The sequence below is a fragment of the Panthera leo genome, assembly GCF_018350215.1.
Source record: "Panthera leo isolate Ple1 chromosome B3 unlocalized genomic scaffold, P.leo_Ple1_pat1.1 chrB3_random_Un_scaffold_42, whole genome shotgun sequence".
Lineage (NCBI taxonomy): Eukaryota > Metazoa > Chordata > Mammalia > Carnivora > Felidae > Panthera > Panthera leo.
Window position 1 is genome coordinate 337,002 of NW_024962220.1, and position 7,004 is coordinate 344,005.

Genomic DNA, 7,004 nt, shown 5'->3' on the forward strand with positions numbered 1-7,004 from the left:
AACCGCGCCCGAGCGGGGAGCACACGGAGACGAACGCTGTTTCGCGGAGAAGAGGAAGTTGGGAGCGTGGTTTTGAAGCGAAGTCCGCAGGAGGAAAGCAGGGCTGCAGGGCGAGCAGGCGCCTCCCGGGCCCAGCTGCAGGGGCGGTGGGTTTCCTGCAGGGGCCGCAGGGCACAGCTTCCCCTGGTGGGGCCTGAGCCGGGGGCTTCTCTCCGCGGAGGGTTCTAATCTTGGGTCTGTAGCGGTGGGTTGTTCCCCAGCCTGACCCTGGGTGGTGGGCTCCGCCTTCCAGCCTCCCCTCCCCGCCTCCCGAGTCCACTTCCGGGAGATGTCCCTTCATTGGCTTTCGCAGTTCTAACAGCTTCTTAGTGGCGTCTTGTGGACAACCGGAATTCCAAATCCCACTGCTTCCGCTGCACCCAAGACACGTGGCCACCAATAGAACCCTCCCACGTGCCTCTGGCTCACGTGCTGCCTCCTGCAGGGCCCGTGGCCTCTCCGCCTGGGTGAGCTGGGTCTGGGCGTGGGCCTACGTCACAGCGTTTGACCCCTCTCTTGCTTCTATCGTGTGGGGCTGACACTGTTGTTTGCAGGAGTACCTTACTCTGTGATTTCAGACGTGCAGTGAACGTGTCACAGCAGCGCAAATACGCTTTACCTGGACGCTCGTTTCTTTACCGCGTTTGCCACTTCACACGAGATACTTTGGTGCGTTTTACCCCAAACAGGTACGTCCTCCCGAGAAACCACCACAGAACCCCAAATGAGGAAATCCCTGCGTTTCCACATTAGACCCCAGACCACAGGCCCACTTCAAGTGTCCCCACCTGCCCCACTGTGAAATGTCTTTTCCCATTCTGATCTGGCTTCTTTTGGGGAAGTGCTCCTGAGACTTTCCCCTATCTGTGTAACCTGGGGGGATTTAAAGAGCAAGGTGGTTCCTGGGGCTCCTGGGGTCTCAGTCTGCTAAACGCCGAGTTCACATCAGGTCGTGATCTCGAAGTTGATGGGTTCGAGCACCTGCTTCTGGCTGTGTGCTAACAGCTCAGAGCCTACAGATTGCTTGAGATTCTGTGTCTCCCTCTTGCTAACCCCTCCCCCTATCATGACCTGTCTCTGTCTCTCTTTTTCAACAATAAATAATAAATGTTAAAAAAAAAAAAGAGCAAGATGGTTCCTGAGTGGCCTTTTCTGGATGGCTTCTGTCACTGAGGATGTTTTCTGCATTCACCCATGTTGTGACGTGTATCAGTCCTTCCTTTTTAAATTCTGATTAAATGTATGTAACATAACACTTACCACGTAAGTCACTTTAAGCATACAGTTGTCTGGCATTAACTGCATTCACACTGTTGTACATCCATCTCCAGAACGTTGTCATGTTCCCCTAGGGAAACTCTGTATCTATTAAACCCTAAATCCCAATTCCCCTTTCCCCTCGGCCCCTACAGCCACATTCTACTTGGTGTCTCTGAGTATGACTTTTCTGGACACCTCACTTAAGTGGAACCATAGTGTATTTTCCTTCTGTCACTGGCTCATTTCACTCAGCATAATGACTGCCAAGTTCAGTCGGTGTGCTAGTGTGTGTCAGAACTCTCTTCCTTTTGAAGGCTGAATTATATTCCATTGTGTATATACTACATTTTGTTTATTTACTCACCTGTGAATACTTACTTGGGTTGCTTCCATCTTTTGGCTGTTGTGAAGAAGCTGCTATGAATACGGGAACATGAATATCTGCTCAAGGCTTTGCTTTAAATTTCCAGATGTAAGTGCAGATGTGGAGTTCTGTGATAGCTTTCTGAGAAACCAGTATTCTCTACAGCCACAACATTTTACTTTATTTCTTTGTATGACAGAATATTCCTGTTTAAGGGTCTGCCCCAGGTTGTTTATCCATTCACACACCGATAGGCATTTGCATAGTTTCTACAATGTGGCTATTGTGAACAGTACTGCTATGTATGTGCACATGCACTTTGTTTAAACAACTGTTTTCAATCTTCGAGATATACATCTAGGAGTAGTATTGTTGGGCCATATGGTAATTCTATGTTTTTATCTTTTTTTGGGGGGGGGGGGAATTGCCAAACTCTTTTACACATAGTCTCCACCATTTTACATTTCCACAAGCAAGGTTGAAGGGTTCCAATTTCTCAACATCTTTACCAACATTTGTTATTTTATAGTTGTATTGATTAGAGCATTTTTAGTGCGTGTAAAAGGGTATCTCACTGTGGTTTAAATCTCCATTTCCATAAGGACTATTGATGTTTAATATCTTTTCAAGTGGTATTCACCATTTGTATGATTGCACTGGGGAAAGATATATCCAAATCCTTTGTCCATATTAAAAATTGGGTTGTCTTTTTGTTGATGAGTTGTAAAAACTATACATTCTGCATAACAGGCTCTTACCAGACAAATACTGTGCAAATATTGTCTTCCATTAGGCTTTGTCTTTTCACTTTGGGGATAGCATCTTCTGGTGTACAAAGGTTTCTAATGTTGAGAAAACTAAATTTATCTACTTTTTCTTTCCTTGCTTGTGCTTTGGTGTCATCTCTAACAGCATTGCTAAACCCAATGGTCATGAAGATTTATCTCGATATATTGCTTCCAGAGGTCATAATTTTACATTTAAACTGTTGATCCATTTTGATTTGATGTTTGTATATGGTGTGAGATATGGACGCAATTTCATTCCTCTGCACATGGATAGCCAGCTGTCTAGCACCATTTATTAAAAAGACCATTTGCTCCCCAATGTCATGTTGTCTGCTCCTGTCAAAATTCAGTTGACCAAAGATGAAGGGGATTATTTCTGGGTTCTCCATTAAATATCACTGACCTGTACGTATCTTTATTTTGTAGTGTTTATTTATTTTTGAGAGAGAGAACACGCGAGGCCCATAGAGAAAGGGAGAGATAGGAAACTGATTGGTGTGCAAAGGAAAGGGTTTGGATAGACCTGAGAAGGATACATTTCTTTGACCTGTGGTTACTCGGTTGTCCTGTAACTTGATTATGTTCATCTAAACTCATAGAATCTTATAATAAACATGGTCATTTACCATATTTAAGTTACTTCTGTAAATATCTCATTACTTTGATTATTAGATAAAATTTTATAAAATTATTTCTATAAATACTTATGTCTTCACACTCTGTATTGTGTTCCTTCTTAGCTTGGTGGTTGTCTGATGACCATATAGAGTAGATAGATAGGATGGACCAGTTGTGTAGGGGGGACAGATTTAGTTCCGTTCATGAAAGTGACAGTTTCTAAGGCAAGACTGTGGGGTCAAGGGGCTGAGATGGGGTGCAAAATAATAACATCATGGGAATGAACTCAAGGCTATTGTGGAGAGAGTCTGTCATGTTTTACCTATACAGTTCTTTCCTCAATGTGAATTATTATTAGGAGACCTGCCAACCTAACAAACTGTTGTTAAATCCACAGGAAATGAATGGAAGAGTCCAGAAGGAGGCTGGCAGGTGGTGGAGGCAGGGAGGGAGCCTGGTGGGCAGAAGCCTGGTGGTTGAGCAAGGGCCTGGAAGGAGCTGTAAATGTTAACCAGAGGGACGATGGTCCAGATCCAGGACAGAGCTCTTGTCCCTGCACATCCCAGAGCTCAGGACATCCTGGGAAGGGAGACCCTGGGAACAAATGGGAATGGAAGCCAAAGCCCCAGAGGGAGGAGGAATCTACAAGCAGGCATGTGTTACCCCATGTGGAAGCTGTATTCACAAAATATTGAAGTCATAATTATTTATTTTGTATATCTAAAGTTGGTGTCAAATATTCTTTTCCGTATGAAATTATGGTCTTTTAAAAAATATTGCCAATAGTGGGTAATTTCATTATAATACATTCATAATGATTTGAATCCTCTATAATGACTTTAATATAACATAAAAGTATTATCTATCTATCATCTATCTACCCTCTATCATCCATCACCTATCCACTTATCATCTATCTACTATCTAGCATTCTGATCTCTATTTGAAGTCTATTCAGCTAACTCAGCATTTATCCTCTTGGCACATGCCTTCAGGACTATGAACACATTTTCTGCAATTTCTTTAGGCTCCGGATTTTTAGATTCCAATGATGTCCAGGTCAGCCAATCCATTTTCATTAATGTGGTTGTTTTAGTGCCATTAACTTCTTACCTCAGATACTGATGGTCTCTGTCCATATCAGTGAAGAGTCCCCCACTTTTCTGTGACATCTGTGCCTCCTCCCTGAGTTAACAGCCCCTTGTGTTGGATGGGGATTTCTCAGGAGATGGAGACACCAGCCATGCATGCGAATCATATCTGCAGGTGACAGGTGTCCATGTCTTGGTGTCTGTGCACTTAAAGATGTCGGCACTGCTTCCAAGCTTTGCAGAAGACTGAGGAAGCAAACCCCATCAGCAGAGAACCATCAAGATCAGAAGTCTCCAGGTGTGCCCATGCTTTGCAGGTGGTTGTCAGGTGAGGTTAATACATCAGTGTGGAAACTAAAAGAAATATGATCCTGGGAACAAGTGTCCTTTGCTTGTTATATTTACACCAGACTGGACATCAATATAGATTTTTCCTATACAGTTATGTGTGGAATGACTGTTAAAATTGAATGTACTTAAAGACTTGATTTGGAAAGTTTTCTGGAGAAAATATGGATCCCTTCAAATATCTTTCGGACAGATAGAGTATAGTGAATTGTGATCCACTCATTTGTTCACTATCTGATCAGAAAGGTGAGGCCATCACTTGACCTGCCTCCAACACAATTCATAGACCAAGTGTTGCCTTGACCGAGGACCAACAAGCCTGCGGATCCACAAAGAGATGCCCACAGGTGGACCTGGAAGGACAAGGGGAGCCTGACTCAATTTTTGTCCACTTATCAGGACATGCTCCCTCCCACACAGGCAAACTTCTCAAGATCTAGAGTAAACTCCAATCTCGGGGAGTGGGAGCCCACAGCTGTCTCCTCAGACAGGGCTGAAGTCCCTGAGGAAGGCAGAACTGTATTCGAGAAACAGAAGAGACTGTAGGGCCTTCCTTGTGCCTGGTGAGAGGTCCCAAAGGTGAGGGTTTCAGATGTCAGATGTGGGATGATGGGAATGGTTGTGACTGCTGGTGACTGGCCCAGGCTGAGTCTCCTTGTCCCCAGGGGTCCTGTCCCAGGTGCAGCTGCAGGGGTTGTGCCCAACTGGTGAGTGCCTTGCACACTCTGCACCTCACTAGCAGCATCTTGGGGTTCTCCATCTCAACCAGTAATTTCTGGTGGAATTGGATCCACCGACCCCAGCAGAGTGGATGCAGTGGATGGTTCACATACTATCATATATTCTATATCACATACTAGGGTCCAGACCACAAGAGCCACATGTCCAAGAGTTAGGCAGTTTGTTAGGCAAGAGGAAGAGGGATGAAGCAGGTGCTGGCCACCCCCTTGGAGGTTCCCCCAGGATTAACAGCCACACAATCAGAACCGCCTCTAAGGGTGAACAGGACAGAATAGGCCTAGCCACAGAGCTGGCTCAAACACCACAAAGGACTTCTGAGAGCTGAGCATCGGCCCAAAAATTGCGATTTGCCCTTAGGTTACCTAAAAGTCACAAGGGGGCATTCAGGACAGCAGAGGTAACTGAGATCTGCTGGGGTGCTCAGGTTACCAGGGGGAGCTGAGGACACCAGGGTCGCTCAGTTCTGCATGGAGCACTCAGACCTCCAGGGGGATGCTCAGGTGTCCATGGGGCGTTGAGGTCACTAGTTGCCACTCAGTTCACCTGGGGGCACTCAGGTCATCAGGAACACACAGGACACCAGGAGCCACCTAGGGAACCTGGAGGTTCACAGGTCTCCAGGGGCACCCAAGATCTCAGAATTCATATCCAGAACCAGTGTTACAGGGTCAGGTTTCCTGTGAAGCATCTTTCTCATCAGGCCCTGCAAACTTCAACCTGACCAGTAAACAGTACACACTGTTTCCTAAACCATTTACAAACACAGATGTCTTCTAACATTTAGAGTGAACAGTCATATAGTAGTGCCGACCTTGACAGAGACCAAGCTCGGGGATAAATTAACTCTCATATGATCAGACCTGTGCCTCACAAGTACACGGGCCACCATTTAAAATAGATGTAAGTGATTTTCAAACAGAGGAGACTGACTCATTCAAGTGATCTAAACTTAATATATTTGAGCAGCTCCTCTCTCCTTTTATTTTCCTTAAGGTTTTCCTTTGATGCCCATGAAGAGAGAGCATGCGTAAAGACTCTTGTAGTTGTCGCAACCCCACAGCTTCTTCATCAACTCCACGACTTTCTCTCAAGGATTCTCAGTATATACACGTTCCTGTGAGAGAAAAGAGTAGTTTCTACCCTTCACTCCTTTTGTTCTCCATCCAGTTCAGGAAGCCTGAGACAACCAGTGGGGAGGCACACTGAGTCAAGTCTTACAAAACGGTCAGCCAGGGGTCCATTCTACTGAAGTAGTTAAGGAATCATCCACTGGATCCACCTGTCTCTGCACCTGCCTCTCCACAGAACATGAGGCCCAGACCTTCCTCACACTCAGCTGGACATGAAGTCAACTGTATGGGAGCAGATTAGGAACTCAGTTTAGTGGGTTATTTCACCACAGTTTTCCATAGTAGCTACACTATGTTGCACTCCCATCAAGTGAATTCTAGGATTGCCTGTTCTCCACATCCTCAGCAACACTTGAGATGTTCTCGTTGTGTTTGCGTTATTTTATAATAGCCTTGCTATCAGTTGTGAGGTGATATCTCAGTGGATCGGGGGTGGAATTCTCTGATGATTAGTGATGATGAACAGCAAGTCATATGCTGGATGGACATTTTTTCAACCTTAATAGCAAAATGGATATTTACATGTTTGACCCAAATTTTAATCAGGTGATGCGTTTATTATTATAATTGTGATTTTTGCTATTGATGTTAAGGAGTCCCTCCTGTATTTTGGATATTAACTCCT

General features: G+C 45.0%; 1 long non-coding RNA gene across 1 annotated transcript; it reads right to left on the reverse strand.

The window, feature by feature from the left end:
• Positions 1–2,075: 2,075 nt before the first annotated feature.
• LOC122212737 lies at positions 2,076–6,591 on the reverse strand. Its single transcript, XR_006199266.1, has 2 exons — positions 6,468–6,591; positions 2,076–6,363 (listed from the first exon to the last, which is right to left on the reverse strand). It is a non-coding gene; the product is annotated as an uncharacterized LOC122212737 (long non-coding RNA).
• Between the last annotated feature and the right edge of the window lie 413 nt (positions 6,592–7,004).